Here is a 22,756-nt window from a genome sequence, read left to right as displayed (position 1 = left end):
GGGGCGTACTGTCTCTATGTGTGGGAGACACCGCACTTCTTCTACCCCACTGCCATCTCGGGAGGCCGCTCGGACCGGCAAAGGACCCATGTTCCTTGGGAGTTGGGACTACGTTTCTACCACACCGCTCCTGCCTCATGGTCACCTCCGATGCCTTTGGATCTGGAGACCCAGCTAGTTGGTCTCTGGGTATCCGGTAGCTGGTATATCATGAGGCCGCCGTGCCACTTGATGCAGCCTACTCTGCCTCTGCTCCACCCTGCCTGGGTACCTCTGTGTGTGGCAGGAGAAGTGGCCGCTTGAGGATTTGGACGTGGCAATAATTCCTTAAGGTGCAGCTAGCAATGAGGGGCACATATTTACAGTTTATTCCACTTCTGACTCGTTATTCACACAGATTCTGTCAGATTTTGGGTTGCCACATGGAGCTAGATTATTTTGCTGCTGCCATGATTGGCTGTAAAGCCACATCCGTGTCTTGTGATTTTTGACATACTACATATGCCCAAAATCTAATACGAAGACTCAGACAAAATTCAACCTGTGTGATATTAGGGAAACCATCTCAATCTATAGTCCTAAAATGGGATGTGGTTAAATGCCAGCAAGCAATCAACTGAGCCTCTAAGCTGACTTCAATATTAAAAGCTATGTTCCAGTTTTCTTTACAGTGCACAATTGCTCAACCACTCCTTGGATAAAAAGAACTTTAGGAAGAATAAGATCCTATCCAATTTTTTTGTTTCCAAGAAGTCCTTGACATTATTAGTAGATCATACATGCATTTATGTTGTTTAGTGAAAATCTGTGGCTGATGTCCAGATGCACGTTACCCTCTGTTGTCTAATCTCTCATGATGTTGTATTGTGTTCTTTGAAGCCTTATTAATAATAAGTGTTGTCACCAAGTGTAGGACCTTAACTCCAACCCAAAGCAATCTTCTAGTCATTGGGCTTCCATTCAATTTTTGTAGGTTTTTTAAGTATCAGTGGGCAGTACGTGGCAGTAGGAACTGCATGCATATACAATCTTGTGGTTTTCTATTTTGCAGTAGTTCGGGTTTTGCCATTAAAAGACTTATAAAATACATGGTATGTTTAATAACTACTTTGTTTGATAGCCAATTGCAACTTTTCCTATTACGTTTTGGAGATTCTCAACCCAATTTGGCCAAACTTTCAAATTTGTATGCTGTTATTCTGAGGTTTTGTGCAAATCGGTTAGCTTGTCACTTGAGGAAAGGGTCTCTTGCAACTTTTGATGTGCCTTCAGCGATACAAGAAGTCAGACATCTGAGCCTTACAGTCTACTCCTTAATTTTGATTATCAGGGACAGCAGGTTTAGTCCTTCAGGGCTCCTGGCAGGTCACAGATGTAGAAGGTTGGCCCTCTATCTAGTTTGCAAAACTAGGCCCTCTGTGCAGGGGGTCCAGGCAATCACATGTTAGTTTTCACATGTAAAAATTAGACCACCTCATGCTCCATTTTTTAAGGTAGCTGGTCGAGCAGTTAGGCTAATCCAAGAGTTGTGATAAGTATTTGCTGTTCTCACAAATCCAATCATGCACCACACACTCAGTGAATAACTCAAGACCAGAATTTATAAAAATACTTCAGGCTTTATATACATTTTAAGACCAAGATCTTTAAGATACATCAAGCACTTTTTGACTCATGACTTTTTGAAGTTTTAATAAAGTTAGTCTTTCTGTGCTTAATTACTCACTATAGGAATAAATAGGCAGTCACTTTTAAAAATGCATTAAAAATGTTACTCTTGGATTACCAATCTCTTCTTTTGCAGAATGGACGCAGCAGTTAGTGGGCACATTGTGGTAGCTGGAGAGCCTCGGGCGGCCCCCGGTTCTGGCGCGAGCAGCGTTGGAAAGTCTCTTGGCACAGGCAAAGGGCCACCTTGAGAGGCCACATGGAAAAGGACCTGGTTTGCAGATTTAAAGTTGGTGCCTGGGGGTCCCCTTGGGCTGTTGAGGTTGCAAGGGGTTGGGGACCCCGGGCACACAGCAAATCCCGCGATGCAAGGCTTAACACAGCCAGGTGGAGGGTGTTTTGGAGGTCTTGGAATCTCTGTGCAAAGGGATCCTTTGGAGCTGGAGGTAAGTCTTCTTCTTGGGGTCTTGCAGGATGTCACGGGCACTCTGGTGGGAGGTCCAGGGTATCACTGAAGTCCCTCGACTGGGGCTTCCTCCTGGTCCAGTTGCAGCTCTGGGGGAGCTGTTTGGTGGCGATGTCAGACTTGCACTGGTCAGTACCTGGGGTATTGCAACAACGTGGCTAGGAGAGGGCAATGTGCCACCAAATTTTGCCTCCACTCAGGAAGGAGATCTTGGGCTATTTGTGAAGCCTGGAGGTCATTGAGGACTTTTGAGGTCGGTCCAGTGGTCAGCTCCTCCGCAGCAGTGATTGTCAGGACTCTGGTGCAGCAAGCAGGGGTCTTGGAGCCTCTTCTGGTGCAGCAGGTTCTCTGTCCTTGTCCTGTCGAGTTTGTTGGTGCTGTCTTCTTTTCTTCCAGAAGAATCTAAAATTTTAGTCTAGGGGGGCCCACTAAATACTGAATTTAGTGTGTGTTTTTAGGGGGAACCTGGAAGTGTCCAATGAGACACTTACCCTTGGGTGGCTATTCCCACTACAGTGACCACTTCCTGTGGGAAGGGTCACTACCCTGAACCTCATTGGATATTTTTCTGCCCTCCAACATGGAGGAAAATGAGGTGGAGTGTCCACTTCACTTGCAAGCCCCTAGGGCTGGTGCATGCAAAGTGAGGCCACTCCTCCTTCCCTTTGTCTGGTTTTCCACCTTTGCTCCCACCAAAAATGAAAGTGTGCAAGGGTGGAAGCCATCTGCTGCTTGCCCTTTGAAGATCAATGCCAGGGTGTTGCACATTCCTGAGGGAGGGGGTGTTAGCTCCTCCACCCAGGAAGGGCATTGTTTTAGAAACCAGAGAGCCATGACTCTCCCCCAGGTTTGTATATTGGCCGTCTGGAAGTAGCAGGCTGGATTGAACCAGTCAGTAACCATGCCATTTAGGTTAGTTTTTGTGGGGGCACCTCTAAGTTGACCCTTGGGTTCATTTAGGGTTAAATCCAGTACTGGTACCAGTTTGGATGTAATATTCTGAGTTGTTTGATACCAAACAACCCAGGGTACAGAGTGGCCATCATGTAACTGGGGAACTCGTGTTTGACCAGTGTCCAGTACATGTACTTAAAATGGCTGCTCTGTTCACTCACTATGTCCCAGGTCTGGCAAGGACACAGTGGAGGCATATTGCTCATGCAACTATGCCCTCACATATAGGCCCTCATTACAACCCTGGCGGACGGTGCAATGTTGGCGGTAGGACCGCAAACAGGCTGTCGCTAATTACCGCCACATTATGACATTGGCAGCTTGGCACATGCCAAATCGCCAATGTACCACACCGTCCGCCATATCGGTAACGACCGCCAGGCGTCCGTAACTAGTCCACAAGCAGGATCATGACCCCGCATACGGCCATGGATTTCGTGGTTTTTGAACCGCCACGAAAACTGATAGGGGTCTCCCCCTCCAAGAGTCCACCCCTAACACCCACGACCCCACTACCTCCCCCCAAAGGTGGTAGGTCCCCCTCCCCTCGACCCACTCCTGACCTCCATGGGCCCCCCAGACATACCCCCACTCACACACATACACGCACACATACATGCACACATACATACATGTTACATCCCCACTACACACATCATACCCCTGCAAACATACACACACCCACACGCCCCCTCCAAACACTCACAATCACACCCCCATTCACGCACACACCACACAACATCCCCCCCACACACCTCCCCTGTCGGACGATTACCTTACCTGTCTCAGTGGTCGCCCAGGAGGGAACAGGATCCATAGGGGCTGCTCTGCTGCCAACACCCCATCACCAGAACACTGCCACACCGAATACAGGAGCGTAATTCGGTGGGCGGTGTTCTGATGACGTGGCTTTGACGGAGGAGCAGCCTCCACTACACCGTCGACCGCCAGTATGGCTGCTGGCAGCTCTCTGTCCAAAAAATGGTAGAGGGTCGCCACTTGTCATTATGGTTGGCAGAAGACAGCCAACACTGGTGGTCTTCGGCCCAGTGGAACCTCAGCGGTCTTTCAAAAAGAATGCAGAGGTCAGAATGAAGGCCATAGTATGGTGCACCCTGCCTTAGGGCTGTAAGGCCTACCAGAGGGGTGACTTATCCAAAACATATGCAGTGTAGGGTAGAAAGGGCACACAGGGTATGTGCCATGTTGAGTTTGCCTTTTAGGTTTGCCCCAGTACACTCAGCCTGCACTGGCAGTGGTGGGGATATTTGGGTGCAGGGCCCTAAAGGGGGGCACAATCAGTGCTGCTGCCCTCAGGGACCTACTCCTTCTAGAACACATCAACATCAGACAAAAAGTGGAGGTTCCTCTCACACTACCCCGCAACAAAAGAGGAGGACACTACCCTTTCCCTAGTGAGTTTTTATCTTGTAAGTGAAAGAACCTGGAGAGGCTGTCCGCATTGGCATGGGCAGTCCCAGGTATGTGTTCCACTTTAAAGTCCATCCCCTGTAGGGAAATGGACCACCTAAGCAGCTTGGAGTTTTCACCTTTTATTTGTTGCAGCCATCTGAGAGGCCTGTGGTCAGTCTGAACCGTGAAGTGAGAACCAAACAAGTATGGCCTCAACTTTATCAGAGCACAAACCACAGCAAAGTCTTTCCTCTCTATGGCACTCCATTTTTGTTCCCTGGGGGTAGCTTTTTGGTAATAAAAGCAACTGGCTGGTCATGTCCATCATCATTACTTTTGGAGAGTACTGCCCCATCCCCATCTCTGAAGCATCTTTCTGGACTATGAATTCCCTAGAGTGCTTGTAGTACTGGAACAGAGCACATTGCTTTCTTCAGAGTGTCAAAGGCCTCTTGACAAGTCACTGTCCAGTTGATCCTTCTGGGCATCTTTATGAAGGTGAGTTCTGTGTGGGGGATAACCATTGTGCCATAGTCCTTCACAAACCCCCTGTAATATCCAGTTAAGCCAAGAAATGCCCTGACTTGTGCCTGGGTTGTAGGAGCTTCCCAGACGGAATAGCCTGAATCGTGGGTTGTAGAGGTTGTACATGGCCTCCACCAACTAGGTGGCTCAGGTACACAACTTTTCCCTGCCCTATCTGGCACTTACTAGCCTTTATAGTGAGGCCTGCCTCAAGGAACTTTCCAGATGATCCTGCCAGGTGGAACTATAGACAGCTATGTCATCTAAGTAAGTTGCACTAAAAGTTTCCAATCCAGCAAGGACTTGGTTCACCAACCTTTGGAAGGTGGCAGGTGCATTTGAAGCTTTTGACTGGCCTGAAGATTTTTATTGGCTTTCTCCATGTCCTCAGCCATTCTAGAATGTAGGCCAAGCCCACAGTCCACAATGTCTTGTTTGGGCTCCTTGAGAGGTCTCTCCCAGCCTTCCTTTATAAGACTCAGGGCCTGATTCTTACCCCGGCGGTCTTCGACCGCCGGGGCGAGGGTCGGCGGGAGCACCGCCGACAGGCCGGCGGTGCCCCGCAGGGCATTCTGACCGCGGCGCTTTGGCCGCGGTCAGAAAGGGTAAACCGGCGGTGTCCCGCCGGTTTACCGCTGCCCTCAGAATCCCCCATGGCGGTGCAGCTTGCTGCGCCGCCATGGGGGATTCTGACCCCCCCTACCGCCATCCTGTTCATGGCGGGAAAGCCGCCATGAACAGGATGGCGGTAGGGGGGGTCGCGGGGCCCCTGGGGGCCCCTGCCGTGCCCATGCCAATGGCATGGGCACGGCAGGGGCCCCCGTAAGAGGGCCCCGCAAGGTATTTCAGTGTCTGCCTTGCAGACACTGAAATACGCGACGGGTGCTACTGCACCCGTCGCAGCTTCCCACTCCGCCGGCTCGATTACGAGCCGGCATCCTCGTGGGAAGGGAGTTTTTCCCTGGGCTGGCGGGCGGTCTTTTGGAGACCGCCCGCCAGCCCAGGGAAAAACTCATAATACCCTCCGTGGTCTTCTGACCGCGGAGCGGTATTATGTGGGCGGAATTCTGGCGGGCGGCCTCCGCCGCCCGCCAGGATTAGAATCACCCCCTCAGTGTTTCCCTAACAGGGTGGCCAAACAAACGTTCAAAGGGTGAACTCCCCTGTAGGCAAACCGCAGGCAAGGAAGCAGGACATCCCATCACTTTCTGGATTTTCAGGGAGCCTTCCAATCATTTCTTTTAGGGCCTGGCTGAATATTTTTACCATGGGGTAGTGAATGTATATGTCACTCCACATTCCTGCCACATGTGTGTTTAAGTATGCAGCCATAAAGTTGGGCTACCTGTTTGATACTACCTTCTTAGGGAACCCCACCCTGGTAAAGATACCCAGGAGGGCCTTGACAACTGCAGGTGCAGTGACTGTCTTAAGGGGAATAGCCTCAGGATACCTAGTGGCAGGATCCACTACCACTCAGATGAATCTATGTCCTGATGCTGTTGGAGAGTCAAGGGGGGCAACAACGTCAACCCATACCCTTTCAAAGGGAACCCCAACCACAGGTAGTGGAATTAAAGGGACCTTTAAGTGCCCACCCGTTTTGCCACTGGCTTGGCAATAGGGACAGGAGTGGCAAAACTCCTTCACTTTTTGGGACATACCTGGCCAGTAAAAGTGGTTAACCAACGTACTCCATGTTTTGTTCTGGCTCAGATGCCCTGCTAGGGGGATGTAGTGGTTTAAAGCGAGTTGGAAGTCCCTGAACATCTGTGGCACTACCACCCTTCTGGTTGCACCAGGTTTGAGGACCCTGGCCTCAATGAACTGGAGCCCTTCCTCCCAGTAGACTCCATGGGTACCACTGACATTCCCTTGCTCCCCCTGAGCAGCTTGCTGTCTCAGGCCTTCAAGAATGGGGCACTCCCTTTGTCCCTGGCACAGAGCCTACCTACAGGGTACCCCTCGGCCCAAGAGTTCTGGGTGGTAAGTCCCAAGCTCCTCAGGCTCTGTTCCCTCTAAGGTGGGTGACTCCTTTTCCTGAAAAGAGGGGCCCTGTCTTGTGATCTGTTTTGAAGCTGGTTCCTCAGTCTTCTTGCCTTTTCTCTTAGGAGGCTGGTCCACTATTTCAGGATCCAGCTCTCAGTTTTCTCTCTGACGTTGGCTCTCTGCCCGAGTCTTGACACAAGCCCACTCAGGGATCCCAAGCAGTGCTGCATAGGTCTTTAGCTCTTCCTCAGCCCAGGGAGAATGTTTCATGTTATTACCAAGCAGGTAATCTAGAGCGATAGATGAGGACACAACCACTTCGTTTTGCCCTGCTACTCCTCACCATTCAAAGTTGACCATGGCCATGGGGTGGAACGTGGTCTCATTGTCAGCATTGGTGACAGGATAAGATCTCCCTATCAGGAAGTGAGTTGAGGGAACAACGTGCTGAGAACCCATAGTGATACTAGCCCCTATATCCCTCAAGGTTTCTGTTTTCTCCCCATTAATCACAGGGAGCACCCTGTATTTGTTCATGTTACTTGGCCAGGCAGCACAGGATAAATCTTCCCCACCCTCAGTGACTATTGTTGCCTCTGTGTGTTTTTACAGCCAGATTCGCTAGTTCTTTGCCCTTTGGTCTTACAGTCTTCGCACCAAGCCTTGCCAGGGTCAAAATGTTTCCCTTTGTACCCTCCCCTCGATTATGAGTAGTCTCTGGGCCCATCCTCCTGTGCAGAACTTTGGGGGCCTTCAGAAGACTCTTTGTTATTTTTACCCTGTCCCCATCTTTCCCTGGGGGGAGATTTGTTGCCTCTTTCTTTTGACCTCCCCCCCCCCCGGTGGTAGTTTTGGTTACCCTTGTTTTGACCCTATGGTCTGCCTTCGCCCCCAATTCTTGGGGGGAAGTGGATCCAGGTCTACCAGATGTTGATGTAGCCTAACATTGGAACAATTACTCAACAGATGCTCTTTCATAAGTAAATTATATAGTCCATTAAAATGTTGTACCTTGTTCCCAGCTAGCCAACCACCCAGCATTTCTACTGAATAGTCCACAAAGTCAACCCAGGTTTGGCTTTGGGATTTTCAAGTCTACCTGAACTTTATCCTGTACTCTTCAGTTGTAAATCCAAGCCCTCAATCAGGGTACCCTTCATGAGGTCATAGGATTTAGAATCTGCCTCATTCAGTGTCAGAGGCCTATCCCTGCACTTTCCTGAGAATAACTCTCACATCAGTGTGCCCCAGTGTTTCTTTTCTATTTTCCACCCAATACAGGCTCTTTCAGAGGCAGAAAAGCATTTCACTATATCATCCACTTCATTGAAGAGAGGGACAACTCCTTTTGGGAGTATGATGTTGAAAGCTTTTTTTTTTAATACTTGCATGCTGCCACCAGGAATGGGTGCCAAGCCCAACTCTTTCTTTACTTTGCTTTTCAATCTCTAAAAGCTGATTTTCTAAAGCTAGTCTTTTGGTCAGCCTGGCAATATCCAGGTCTGTATCTGTGGGTGCTCTAGAGTTTGTGTGAGAAAAGGAGCTACCTTCATCCCCATTGTCCACAGGTTCTTTATCCACCTCAAATGCAGCATCATCATTTGCTGGGGGATGATCTCTTACATACTGGGCCACCAGAAACCTAAGTTTCTCTGTTTTGGGGCCTTTTCCAGTTTGAATCTTGTATGGTCTGCAGAGTCCCCTTAACAGGTCATAGGCATAGGCCTCATAGGGTTCCAGGTTGAACTCCTGGATTCTGGACTCCGAGATTTTTATCTTACAAGAGTTGGGACCTTTTTGGAGTTTAAAGTTCTCCTTTTTTGAATAACCAACTAAAGCAAGGACTTTAAAACTTTTTCTAAAGTTGTAGGGACCTAACCAGGGCCCTAACAATAACAATGTGTAAAAACAATGGTAGTCAATAAGAAAAATCAAAAGCAATTATCTAAAGACAATTTAGAGAGTTATTAATGTGTTTACACAATTTAAAAAGTGGTGTCAGCAAACAGAAAGGCCCTCATTACGACCCTGGCAGTCAGTGATAAAGTGGCGGTAATACCACCAACAGGCTGGCGGTAACTTGTGCCAAATTATGACCATGGCGGTTATATCTCCAAAAGACAGCCAATGCACCACACTGACCACGAGGGTGGAAACAACAGTCACCACGGTGGTAGCCGCCTACAGCCAAGCAGAAGACAAAGTTCCGCCCACCATATTATGACATGGCAATCTGCCACCTTTTCCGGGACGGTACCAACACCATTAAAAGCCTAGCGGAAACAGAGCTCAGAAGTCAAAGGACTCGCCATTGGAGACACAGGGAAGAACCACACCACCATGGAACCAGAATTGCAAGTCTTTCCGATGATCTTCTACGGTATGTTCCACCATGAACACCGACGCCAGCGAAGATGAAGACGGTGAGTACAGCCGCCTAGCACACAAGGGAGGGTGGGAGGAAAACGAGAGTGACACACACACGCAAAACACACACCCGATATACACACACCATACACACAACCAGCTGCACAAGAAAAAATTTATCCCCGAAAATAGGCTGAATAATGCAAGGACAACAGGAATTGACCAAAGTGATTGTAATAAGATCAACATCAAAAATAATCAGTCGATGTCACAATGCATAAAAAACGGACACTGCCCAGTCCTCAGTACATGGAGGCACAAGGCCACAGGTCAAAGTCCAATGCCCCACTCAATCCCTGCACCAATACAGAGAGATCACTGCAGGGGCATCAGTTGGCAAATAGGCTGGTACCTCAAGGGGAGGGGGACACCTCAGCCACATGTGCAAACAAGACCACTGGTTCTTGAGGGGACAACATGCCCTGTGCTTAGTCCTGGGGAGTGCAAGGCCACAGTCTCTCCAGTGGGTGATTTGCCCACTGGTTCTGGAGGGGGACACATGCCCTGTGCTTGGTCATGGGGAGTGCAAGGCCACAGTCTCTCAAGTGGGTGACTTCCCCACTGGTTCTGAAGGGGTCAACATGCCCTGTGCTTGGTCCTGGTGAGTGCAAGGCCACACTCTCTTGAGTTGGTGACATTCCCATTGGTTTTGGTGGTGGCAGGCCACACAGCAGCCCATGGAGGATGGATCAAATGTTGTCCACCGGCGGTGATGGCTGCACTGTGGTGGTGGTAGTGGAAGGCTTCTGCTCACCCCCTGCACCCTCCAATGGCTGCACTGTGGTGGTGCTCATAGGAGGCTCCTGCTCACCCCTGCACCCTCCAATAGCTGCACTGTGGTGGTAGTTGTGGGAGGCTCCTGCTCAGTCCCTGCACTCACTGATGGCTGCACATCCTTCTCTCTGGCTAGAGAAGGATCCTTCTCCTTCTTGCTGGCTGGTGCTGGTATCAGTATTTGTGGCCTGAAAACCTTTCCGCCATGAGTAGGTGCTGATGAAACTGGGCCCATGACTGTTTGGCTGAGGTGCTTGTCTGGGTCCTTGATACCCTGACCATATGTGCAGGATGGGGGGTAAAGGGCAGGGAAGAGATCTAACTTGGAAAGGAAAAGCTTGTTAGGGACATTGGGGCAGGAAGAGGGATGAAGTGTTGTGCTTGTGTTTGCCTGTGACACTCTTGGGTGTTGTCCTGTGTGCATGCTCGTTCGGCTGTGTGCTTGTGATGGGTTGGGTTTAAGGAGAATAGGACTGGGAAGTGGTATTTGGATGGTTGGATGGGAGGGGGGATGGTTGAAACAGGGACAATGGCTGCCATCAGAGAGGAGGCCAGAGCCTGGATCGATCTCTGTTGGGCTGCCAATCCACTGTGAATGCCCTCCAGGAATGCATTAGATTGCTGCACCTGGGCTGCCAGCCCCTGGATGGCATTCACAATGGTTGATTGCCCTAAAGAGATGGATCTCAGGAGGTCAATAGCCTCCTCACTCAGGGCAGCAGGGCTCACTGGGGCAGGGCCCGAAGTGCCTGGGGCAAAGGAGATGCCCACCCTCCTGGGACCAGGAAACTCATTGAGGGGCTGCTGGGAGGGTGGTGCTGATACGGGGGTGGCCGCTGTACCTGCAGCTGGGGTGGTCACAGAGGTGTCCGCCACCACCAGGGAGCTCCCATCGGAGGAGGTATCAGAGTCTGTATTGTCCCCTCCAGTCTCTGCCATGGTGCTCCCCTCGCCCTTCGTCCCACTGGTGCTCTCAACTTTGGTGGACGTTGCCTCCTGGATCCTGTGGGATGCAGCTCCCTCCATCGCCGGTGCCTCTGCTCCTCTGCCGGATGATGCTAATGCACATAAGGACAGGATGACAAAACAAGAAAGAGGGGAAGGGAGACAAACATTGGGTCAATAACTGCACCACCCCCACTGTTGGTGTGCACAGCACGTTCACACAAAGGGTACAGGACTACGCACTATGCATTGCACTACCAGTGATATGGCTAGTCACCATAGCATGAGGTGGACCATACACCGCCAACTGCAGCACCCTTGGACCCACGCAGCCCTCACCAGTAGTGGATGCTAACAAGCCAGGTAGGTAGTATTTCCCCTTCAGACACTTAACCACCAGAGGACCTACCTTGCTATGGCTGGCCTGGCCCAAGGGCACCCACTGACACACACCCACCACCCGGATACCACCCCTCCAGCCGTTTCCTTCAATGATGGCTACTGTACTCACCCCCTTGTGGCTGCTGTGATGCCCTCAAGTGCCCATCCAGCTCTGGATAGGCCACAGCCAGTATGAGGGCCATTAGGGGGGTCAGGGTTCGACGTGCACCCCTTCCTCGTTGGGAGCCCATCCCTAGCTGGGCCTCTGCAGTCTTTCGTGCCCAGCGTCCCAGGTCTTCCCACCGTTTGCGACAGTGGGTGCTCTGTCTGCCATAGACCCCCAGGGTCTGCTTCTTCTTGGCGACGGCATGCCATATACCCTTCTTTTGATGGGCACTGACCTGCAGAGGCAATACAGACAGGAGAACACCATCAGACAAACAGTCCAGCCTGTAACACAAATGACCCACCATACCCGTTTCCATGACCATTGTCACACACATAGCCCAGCATTCAACGTTTACCCAGCCAAGAGGACATCCCTTCCCGCTTACACAATGCCTTCACACACACCTCCATGCATTCATGCTACATGCATTTTGCCCACAGTGTACTCACCTGTTGGTCTGGAGGCGCATACAGAAGTCCTTACTGGGGTAAGACCCCATCCACCAGTCTCTCCAGTTCCTCTAAAGTGAAGGCTGGGGCCCTTACCCCGGTCACACGGGCCATGGTAGGTTCCAGACACAGGTCACAGCAGCACATGCAATGTAGGTCCTCTCTTATGGAATGTCAGGAAAAAAGTTATGAATATGATAGAAAATGGTGGTCACGTCTGTGGCGGTACATACCGTCACCGCCGGCACAGATCACTATTGGCCACTGTACCCCATAGGGCCCAATATTAACCACTGAGGATTTGCACAGCGGTTCATGACCACCTCCCACCATGGTGCACAACGTCAGCTGCATTACCTCACTTCCACCTGTCCGTCCACACAGGACAGGCGGATGCCATTTCAGGGGGGGCAGGCCTATGGAATAATGCTGCGTCACAGGTTAAATAGGCACATACTTGACAAATCACACTGTCCCATTACATGTTTACAGATTGCAGACTATTTTTGTGGCTCCATTGTTTAGTGTGTGACAGCCTCTTCACTTTTTTGTCCCTTAGATACCTTCCACTGATGAAGAATAGGAGTTGGAGACATACCCCCATGTACAGACCTATGGTGGACTTGGCCACACTGAAGGAGAGGCACATCATCCTCACCTATAGACGGGACAGGGCCACAATCACAGAGCTGTGTGCCCAATTGGAGCCTGACCTGATATCTGCTATCCGTCATCCGACTGGGTATTCCCCCTATTGTGCAAGTGCTCTCAGTTCTCCATTTCCTGGCAACTGGTTCCTTCCAAGTGACAGTGGGCTTGGTAGCAGGAATGTCACAGCCAATGTTCTCAATCGTGCTGACAAGAGTGTTGTCTGCCCTGATTAAAAACATGTACAGCTACATTGCATTCCCCCAGGTTGAAGATTTGGCCACTGAGAAGGCCGGATTTTATGCATTGGGACATATTCCCAATATAATAGGGGCGATTGACAGAACACATATTGTATTTGTCCCCCTGCCAGAATGAACAGGTGTTCAGGAATTGCAAGAGTTTCCATTCCATGAATGTGCAGATGGTGTGCTTGGTGGACCAGTATATCTCCCACGTCAGTGCACAGTATCATGGGTCGTTACATGATGCCTTTGTCCTAAGGAATAGCAGCATCCCAAATGTGATGGGCCATCTACAGAGGCACAGGGTGTGGCTATTAGGTGAGCCCTGGTTCCCACCCAGTATATGTTGGTGTATGCCTATGATGTTGGCCATATGGGATAGTGTGTGGCTAAATGTTGTCCCTCAATATTTGCAGTTGACTCTGTTTACCTAAATCTATCATGGCTGCTGACCCCTGTGAGGAATCCCAGGACAAGGGCAGAAGAACGATATAATGAGGCACATGGGCGAACCAGGAGGATCATTGACAGGACCTTTGGCCTTTTAAAGGCCAGGTTCCGGTGCCTCCATCTAACAGGTGGATCCCTCTGCTACTCACCCAAGAAGGTCTGCAAGATAGTGGTGGCATGCTGCATGTTGCACAACCTGGCACTCAGACGCCATGTCCCTTGTACTGCAGGGGGAGGAGACTGGAGATGCCCCTGTGGCAGCAGTAGACCCTGTGGACAGAGAGGATGAGGATGTGGACAACAGAACATCTGTAATCCATCAGTACTTCCAATGACACACAGGTGAGACAGTGCAACTTTACATTTCACTGACTTTGGTTGTATTTTGTGTGGCATTGGCATGCTGATGTTTCCCACTTCTATGCCCACTTACTGTTACCTCTGGCTATTCAATTTGCAGATATTGGTGATTTGACAAATACTCCTGGTGTGATCACAACAGCCTGCTACAGGTCATTAATTCTATGCTCATTCTATGTACAGTTCATTTACAATGGTTGTACCTGTTTCAATCAATACATGACATACTCGAAGTCGATTTATATCAAAGGGTGTTTATTCTAGTGCTAATATATAGAGGGGAATGTGCAATGGGGTTGGGCGATGATGGAGGAAAGTCCAGGGTATTGTTGCAGTCTGTTTGTAGCACAGGTGCATTGACCATGGGGACATACGAAGGGGGGCAATGGCAGTTCAAGGTGGCAGGGTGACTGAGTGGGACACAAGGGGGACAATCAGGAGAGTCTCATTTCCTGGCAGGTGTCTTGACAAGTGTCTCTGGCTTCTATCTGGATCGCAGTGAATGATTGTGGGGTGGTTAACCTTCTGCAGGGGGAGGGTTGGTGGTGGCCTGTGAGTTCTGTGGCAGGGTCTCCTGGCAACTAGCTCGCTGGTGTGACACTGCCCTCCTCATAATGTTGGCCATGTCTGCTAGCACCCCTGCTATGGAGCTCAGGGTGTTGTTGATGGTATGCAAGTCCTCCCTGATCCCCTGGTACTGTCCCTCCTGCAACCGCCTGTTCTCCTGCACGTTGTCTAGGATCTGGCCCATCGAGTCCTGGGAATGTTGACAGGTTCCCAGGATCTCAGAGAGCGCCTCCTGGAGAGTCGGTTCCCAGGGTCTGTCCTCCCCCTGATGCACAACAGTCCTCCCAGTGTCCCTTATGGCCTGTGCTCTGTCCCATGAACTGTGTGTCCACAGCCACTGAGCCCAGGTCCCTGATTGTCTTGTGCGCAAGGTGTGGCCCCGGGTCCCTGTACAGTTGTACACACTGCTGATTGATGTGTCCTGGAGACAGCGGTTTGGGGATGCTGGGTGGGTGCTATAATGTTGTTTCCTAATTAGGTGGGCTCAGTGGCAGTCTCTGACTGGGCTTGAGTAACCGGCTTTCCAGTGGCTCCTGATGGGCCAGGTAGATCATCCAGATCCTGAAGACCAGGGTTACTGTCATCACTGTGGGCTTCTTCAGTTGGGGGACTGGATAGCGCCAACACCTCCTCTCTGGTGACATTGGCTGGGGTACGTGTGCGGATGTAAATGATGTGTTATGGTTAATGTGTATGACATATTGTACATCTCTGGCTTCCCCTCTATGGTTGGTGTTGCCCTGCCAGCTTTTACTTGTATATGTTGGTGTATGGTGGGATTGTTATTTCTCTATGCTGTGCATGCCTTAGTGATGAGTGTCCATGCAGGGCTGCGAGGGGTGTCCATGCATTGGTACAGCACTGGAATTGAAGAGATGTGATGGTTGAGTGTGTGAGAAGTAGTGGAGTGATGGGAGAGAGGGTGAGGGCATATGATGTCATGCAGGTATAGGGGTGCTAATTGTTGAAAGTTGACTTACCAGAGTCCAGTCCTCCTCCGACTCCGGCCAGGCCCTTAGGATGGAGTATTGCTAAGACTTGCTTCTCCCATGCTGTGAGTTGTGGGGGAGGAGGTGGGGGTCCACCACCAGTCCTCTGGATAGCGAGCTTGTGTGTTGCTGCTGTTGAACATACCTTCCCCCGTAGGTCATTGCACCTCTTCCTGTTGTCATATCTTGTTCTGGCGTGCTATCCCACGGCATTGACCCTGTCCACGATTCTCCACCATAGCTCCATCTTCCTGGCTATTGATATCTGCTGTACCTGTGCTCCAAATGGTTATGGCTCTACCCTGACAATTTCCTCCACCATGACCCTTAACTCCTCCTCAGTGAAACAAGGGTGCCTTTGTGGTGCCATGGGTTTTATGTGATGGGTGTTAGTGAGGGTTTGTTAGGTAATGTGTTGGTGTGTATGAAGTGGGGTGTGTGAGGGATGTATGGGTGTATGTGGTGTGTGTATGTAGTTGTAGCAGTGGTCTTGGTGTCATTCTCGTGCCAATGATTTTGTATATGGAAGGGCTTGTGGGTAATGTGGGTGTGTGTTCTATAGTGGTGTGGGGGTGTGGTGTGTGTATGGGTGTCAGGTGTGTGTTGTTTGAATTGGCCAATGTAGTGTTGTTTTGTATCTGGGTGTCCGTTTATGAGTGCAGCGGTATGAACCACCAATGGTTTACCGATGTTAAATGTCCGCTATGTTGATTTGTGGGTCATAATGTGGTGGGCGCTGTTCTGTTGGCGTAACGGTGTGGGTTTTGATACCACCACTTTATCACTGACCTTTGGTTTGGCTGAATTATGTCAGTTATGTGAGGCAGGGAACTGGGGGCTGAGAAGGGTGGAGGAGTGGGGAATTGTGCAAGTTCTTTTTTATGCCCGAGGGTGCTCACAGCGACAGAATGTATTCCACCGTTACAACCTCTATCTAATGTATGGCTCCCTGTTTGCTACATGGATAACGGTATGGAGCAATGCTTGTTGTAAGAAATGACCGCTAGACCACCGGGCATTTATTGTTTATTGTTTAGCTTTGTATAAATAAAAACAATCAAATTTTGTTTAAAAAAAGGTCATCTTTTTTTCTAACTTCCACTTTGAAGTAGAACTTGTTATTATCATTAGGACATCCATGGAGCCCCACTGTTTTGTGCAAACCTCTATCTAATGTTAAGATGCACATAGCTATCTGCTGTGCTTGCTTACATTCTGCTGTTTTGCTGTCCTCTACACATGTTAAAATCAATGATGTCACCAAATACAGGAAAACGACTTGAAGCCAAGTACTGTGGGCAGTCACCTTCCTGTTCATCCATTACAGATCTGCATTTGATAAATTGTATTAGGCACTTTGTGGCAGATGGAACTACATGTATGTGAAATCTAGTGCATTTTCATTCAACACTCACTCTGTTTTACCAGAATATAGACAAGCAATTTCACATATGAATTCTACCAGTCCCCTTGATTGGCATCCAACTACTCGTCGTGCATTTCACTGTTCGATTTACAGGCAGTGAAATGCATGACAGGTGCTGCACCCGCCGCACTGCGGATGTTTATTATGTGGCCGGCGGGTGTTTTGACGAGCTGGCGGACTTCTGTTGACTGTCAGCTCCGATCTTGGCATAATGACCCCCTCAGTCTCCATTTCTCACTTTTCTTCACTACATTCTTTTCAATGTAACATTAGCATTGTTCATTGTAGTATCATCAGTTCTTATTTACACAGTGAACAATTTACAACTACCTATGCTTTTCTACAAAAAACAAAAATGCGTTCTAGGACGGCCTGAGAATAGCTGGAATAATAATGAAATATTTGCACCTCCATATACTGTGTGGAATCTCAAGATCTAACATTAATTTTCTGGTTTCCTTTTTCCAGGTGATCTAATTGTTCCAACAACCAGAAAAGTGATAACCCTGAAGAAACCAGGTAACTTCTGCCTTTAAATGTATACAAAGAGATGAATGTTTTATATTCAAGAATGCTGTACACCCACATAGCATGATATTTCTCTGAGTGTCCTAAAGAATTTTAAGACCAATCTTTTAGGATGCCATTTGACCAACTGTACTTCTAGTTTCCTCTTTTGTTTGATTACAGATATCCTAATGAGTCCAGTTAGAAAATATTGATAGTACTTTAGAAATAACTACTTAAAAGCATTGCTTGTAAAATATTCCCAATAATATTTTTTATAGCCCACTGCTGTGTTGTACTTTTTCTTGATATCAAACACCGGAACATTCAGACTCAGACCATGAAAAGACATGAACCCTCCCGGGCTTTGGTGTGTTTCATTCTCACACAAAGAATAAAAGGAGCTGATACCTCTTCCTCAAAATGCTTGTAGAATTTTATTCTGACATGCTGTGTTTGATAAAGGTGTGCCGAGGCAGTTAAGTTTTGATAGCTCCCTGCTCAGGGAATAACATGTAATGCCTTTCCTGAACTTTGATGCACTACATGTGCCACAAATCTAAAATGAGAAAATACAACTTTTATGATGTAAGGGGACCTCCTTCATTCTTTTTTTCCCTGATAAGGGATCTGGTTGAATGCCTGCAAGCCTTCAACTGAGCCTGTAATCTGGCCTTCAATATCAAAAGGTGTGTTCTAGTTTTCCTAACAGTGCACAATTGCTAAACCACTACTCCTTGGAAGTAAGGGAACATAAGAAAGAAGAAAATCCTTATCACATTTTGTATCTCCAATATGTACTTGACATTGTACTTACCTCTTTAATGTAGCTATATTGCGTCAAGCAAATCTGTTTCTGAAGTCCAGATGGACTCCATCATCTGCTTTCTAAGCTATCATCTTGTTGTTTTATATTTCCCTAACCCTGGTTAATAATGAAAGTTGTCACCAAGTGTAGGACCTTAAGCCCAAGCCATACCATTCTTGAGGTCATCGGCATTCTGTTCATTCATTAAACAACTCTAAACTTGAAATATTCTTGGGCAGTATGCAGTAGAAGGAACTGCATATAGATTAATCTGGTGCTTTTGCATTCTGCAGTATTTCTGGTTTGGCCATTAAAAGCCTATAAAAATGAATGTTCTGTTTAATAACCACTTTGTTTCATATCAAAATCCGACTTTTCCTATTCCATCTTCGGTATTCTCGACCCAATTTGGCCATTTCAGACTTTCAAATTTGTACGCCACTATTCTGAGGTTTCATGTAAAGTGGTCAACCGGTCCCTTGCTGCTTTTGATGCCCCTTCAGCCATATAAGCGGTCAGACATCCGAGCTTTACAGTAGACTTCTTAGTACTACATACCAGTGACACTAGGTCCAGTCCTTTAGTACTCCTTGCAGGTCTCAGATACCAGGTCCAATCTTCTTCTGTTTATTCACAAATCCAGATGAGTTCTGATTTGTAGTGGGTGAGGTGCTGGGCTTGGACAATGTTCCCAGTAGGACACGAGTTAGGACTCCTGAAAAAAGATGAAAACATACCTTATACCAGGGATTCTTGCAAAAGGTGCAAACCATTCTTTCTGTTTTGAGAGCTGCTTCAGATCTCATCAAGAGGAAAGCGCTGAAAAGGAATGCAGCGACATGCAGGCTAATAACAATTAGCCTACTGGAGCTTCAAGCAGGCAAAGTGTCAGTTTTTAAGTGGTGCGTTCCTGTGTATTTATGAAAAAGTCTTACATCTTCCTATCTTGAATTCTAGCACCTTAAAATGCAGTCTAATAGGCACATGTAGAACAACGTAAAATTTAAAAGTAGAGTCCTTTCCAGTCAATTAGGTTTATTTTACTAAATTCACCTGCAGGTTTAAAATCAGCAGCATTCAGGTTACACTTGTAGGCCTGAAGCCATTTTTTGTTCATCAGTCTAGTGAAAGGCTAAATATGTGCTTCAGTCCACAGGTCATATTTACCTTTCATGTCAATTGGGTGTCCCTGCACAATATGCTATGATATTTCTGGCAAGCCAAAAGGCTAATTTTGGATTAGCAAATGTAGTCATGTTTAAGGGTCAAAACACATACACTGAAGTCTAGTCAACAGTGACCCAGAGTGCAGATTTCAAAAATCAGAAATACCAGTCAGCAGAAAAAATATATTACCACACAAAAATAGGGATTTTGTGACAGTGTTATAAATGTTGCCATTTCTTTGTAGTATAGAATTCACACTCTGTCCCCTAGAAAGAAGAAGAGCAAGAAGGGATAATTCCTTTCCTAATTTCCACTTCCAAATAGTACTTGGTATTGTCATTAGGACATCCATGCAGCGCCATTGTTTTGTGCAAGTCTGTATCCATTGTTTGGATGCACACATCCATCTGTTGTGCTTGCTCACATGATGCTGTTTTCCGAGAATATACTCACGAGATGTCAAATGTGAAAACTATCAACCACTTTGTCAGCTATCCCACTTCAAACTTTTCATTTCCACCCTGGAAAACCTACTGCAAATTTGCCAGTTTCAAACATGCACTTTTGTACAAAGTTGAGCTGATCTTTTGTACAAAATGCTCAATTCAAGCTAGAGACAATGGATGTGCAAATAGTTTTTCTATGGAGTGTTGTGTCTACCTTAATACTGAGATATTAAGGCTCTACTTATAATATATATATACATATATATATATATTTTTATATATATATATATATATATATATATATATACTGATATCTGTATGTATATTTAGATATATATGTAAATATACCTGCATAAATATTTCATGCTTTGCCACTCAGTTTCTATGACTATATTAAATTGTGTATGATATATGCATTGTAGACATCACAAGGTTTGTCAGACCAAAAGTAAACAGGGACCAAAGGTTGACCAATGACTTGATACAATCTAACAGTCTCCATTCCTCAAAGATCATTGCCACATTCTTTTCACAGGAACACTAGCATTGTTCATTGTAGTATCATCATTTCTGACATGCACACTGAGCATTTTAAAGCCATGTATACCTTTCTCTAAGGACTAAACATCCATTCTAGAAGGGGATGGGAAGGGCTAGAAAAATAATTAAATATTTGCATTTCATTTATTTCTTGGAATCTCAAAATCTAACATTACTTTTTGTGTTTCCTCTTTTCGGGTGATCTAGTTGTTCCTACTACCAGCAAAGTACTAACCCTAAAGAAACCAAGTAAGTACTGCATCTCAGTATAAATAAAGGGATGAATGTTTTATATTACACAATGGCATAGAATCATATAGAATGGAATGTCTCTGATTGTCCTGAAGAATTTAAAAACTAGTCTGTTTCAGATATCCCTTTACACAATTGTGCTTTTCGTTACTTCTGTTGTATGCTTACAGGTATCCTGTGGGACCAGTCAAAAGATATCTAGAGTAAATTAAAAATAACCACTGAAAGGTATTTGATGTAAAGCATTCCCTTTAATACTTTACAAAAATTGTACATTCCTGATCTTTTGTGCAAATAGGTCAGTTGAGGTTAAAGATAATGAATGTTTAAGTATTAGCTTTCCTATGGAGCATTTGCATATACATTTATTGCTTGGAATTTCAAGATCTAACATTAATTTTGGGATTCCACTTTCCGGGTGATCTAGTTGTTGCAACTACAATCAAAGTGGTAATCCTGATGAAACCAGATAACTACTGCATCTCAGTGTACATTAAGGGATGAATGTTTTATATTACTGAATACCGTACAATCTTATAGAATGGAATGTCTCTGTTTGTCCTAAAGATTTTTTAAATCAACCTTTTCAGACTGTCCTTTGCACAATTGTGCTTCTAGTCACATATGATCAATGATTACAGATACCCTAATGGGTACAGTCACAAAATATTTAGCTTACATTCTCTTCAAAATTTTACATAATTTGTATTGCCAATTGCTGCTTTGTACATTTTTTATGATTGAACACTGCAACATTCAGACTCAGAGCATGCACTTTAAAAAAAAAATACACTGTACCTCTCTTCCCTTAATGTGTCTCACTCTCACACTAAGAATATAATGAGTAAATCCCTCTACTGCAAAAGGTTGACAGAACATCACGCTGCTGTGCTGTGTTAGGTTTAGGCATGCAAGTGCAGATACTTTTTGATAGCTCCCTGCTAAGAGAAAAATACTCAGGGGCTTATTTACAAGCCCTCTGCACCACTGGTGTGTCACTATTTGTGACTTACTGGTAGCGCATAGTGCAGGCTCATATCTAGTAGGCCAGGCAAAGCCATTTTGTATGGGTTTTCATGGCCTTGTAGATATGATGTAAGGCAACACAGCACAAGTAACTGTGTTGCCTTACACTGCATTGTCAAGGCATTCCATGGGTGTTGCAGTGGATTTTGTCACATTCCCAGATTTACAAGAGTCTGTAAATCTGGGAATGCAACAAAATCATACCCTTCCCCAGGGGAGGTGCATTGGGGAGAAATATCTTTGTTTCTCCTCTTTTTTCTAATTATATGTGTGCTGCTTTCTGCAGCACACATAGAAGGAGGCAAACACCTCCATGGATTATTTTTGTGCAAGAAGTTGTTCCTTTAGGCAAAGAAACAATTCCGTCTGCGACACAGGCATCCTTGCACCACGCACAGGGTGAAACAACAGAAATGTGCCATATCTTGTAAATACAGCACATTTCAGCCCTTTCCCTGTGGTGTAGAGCAGCATAGCAAGATAATCAATCAATCAGAAATTTTTAGACGGTGCTACTCACCCATAGGATCTCAAGACACTTAGGTGTATTTCCTCACAGTTTAGTCGAAGAGCCACATCTTGAGGTCCTTCCTGAATTGAGGAAGTGATGGTGACTGTCTGAGGGAAAGAGGTAAGGTGTTCCAACATTTTGCTGCCAAGGTCATTAACTGCCTTGCGCCTCGAGGCTTGAAAATAAGCCACACATTGCCTTTCAGGAATTTTGACCCACTACATATGCCACAACTACAATATAATGTCTTGGGAATAATGCAATCTGTTTGATGTTAGGGAACCTCATTCAATCTTTTTTTTTACCTGAAATGGAATCAGTGTCAAAAGGGATGTTTCAGTTTTCTTTAAAGTGTAAACTTGCTAAACCACTCCTCAGAAAGAAGGGAACTTAACTAAAATCACATTCCATGTATTGTTTTCAACATGTACTTGACATTGTCCTTAAATAACACATGCAACTATATTGTTTAGTGCAATTATGTCTCCCATGTCCAGATGAACTCCACTGTCTGGTATCTAAGCTCTCATGACGTTGTATTGTTTTTCTCTAAGCCTGGTTAACAATCATTGTTGTCTCCAAGTGCAGCACATTAAATCCAAGCAATAGCATCCTTGAGGCCATTGGATTTCTGTTAATTCATTAAGCCTTTCT

The 22,756-nt window shown here is 46.8% G+C and overlaps 1 long non-coding RNA gene across 1 annotated transcript in view; it reads left to right on the top strand.

Moving 5' to 3' along the window:
* The first annotated feature begins 17,309 nt into the window (after positions 1 to 17,309).
* The window catches only part of LOC138274895 (uncharacterized), a 153,095-nt gene continuing 147,648 nt past the window's right edge, over positions 17,310 to 22,756 (top strand). The window contains exons 1-2 of the long non-coding RNA XR_011200398.1: positions 17,310 to 17,364; positions 20,521 to 20,562. This is a non-coding gene — a long non-coding RNA (uncharacterized lncRNA). The remainder of the gene's footprint in view (positions 17,365 to 20,520; positions 20,563 to 22,756) is intronic.

Source organism: Pleurodeles waltl, chromosome 2_2 (assembly GCF_031143425.1).
Source record: "Pleurodeles waltl isolate 20211129_DDA chromosome 2_2, aPleWal1.hap1.20221129, whole genome shotgun sequence".
Lineage (NCBI taxonomy): Eukaryota > Metazoa > Chordata > Amphibia > Caudata > Salamandridae > Pleurodeles > Pleurodeles waltl.
This window is presented reverse-complemented; position numbering and strand designations above follow the sequence as displayed.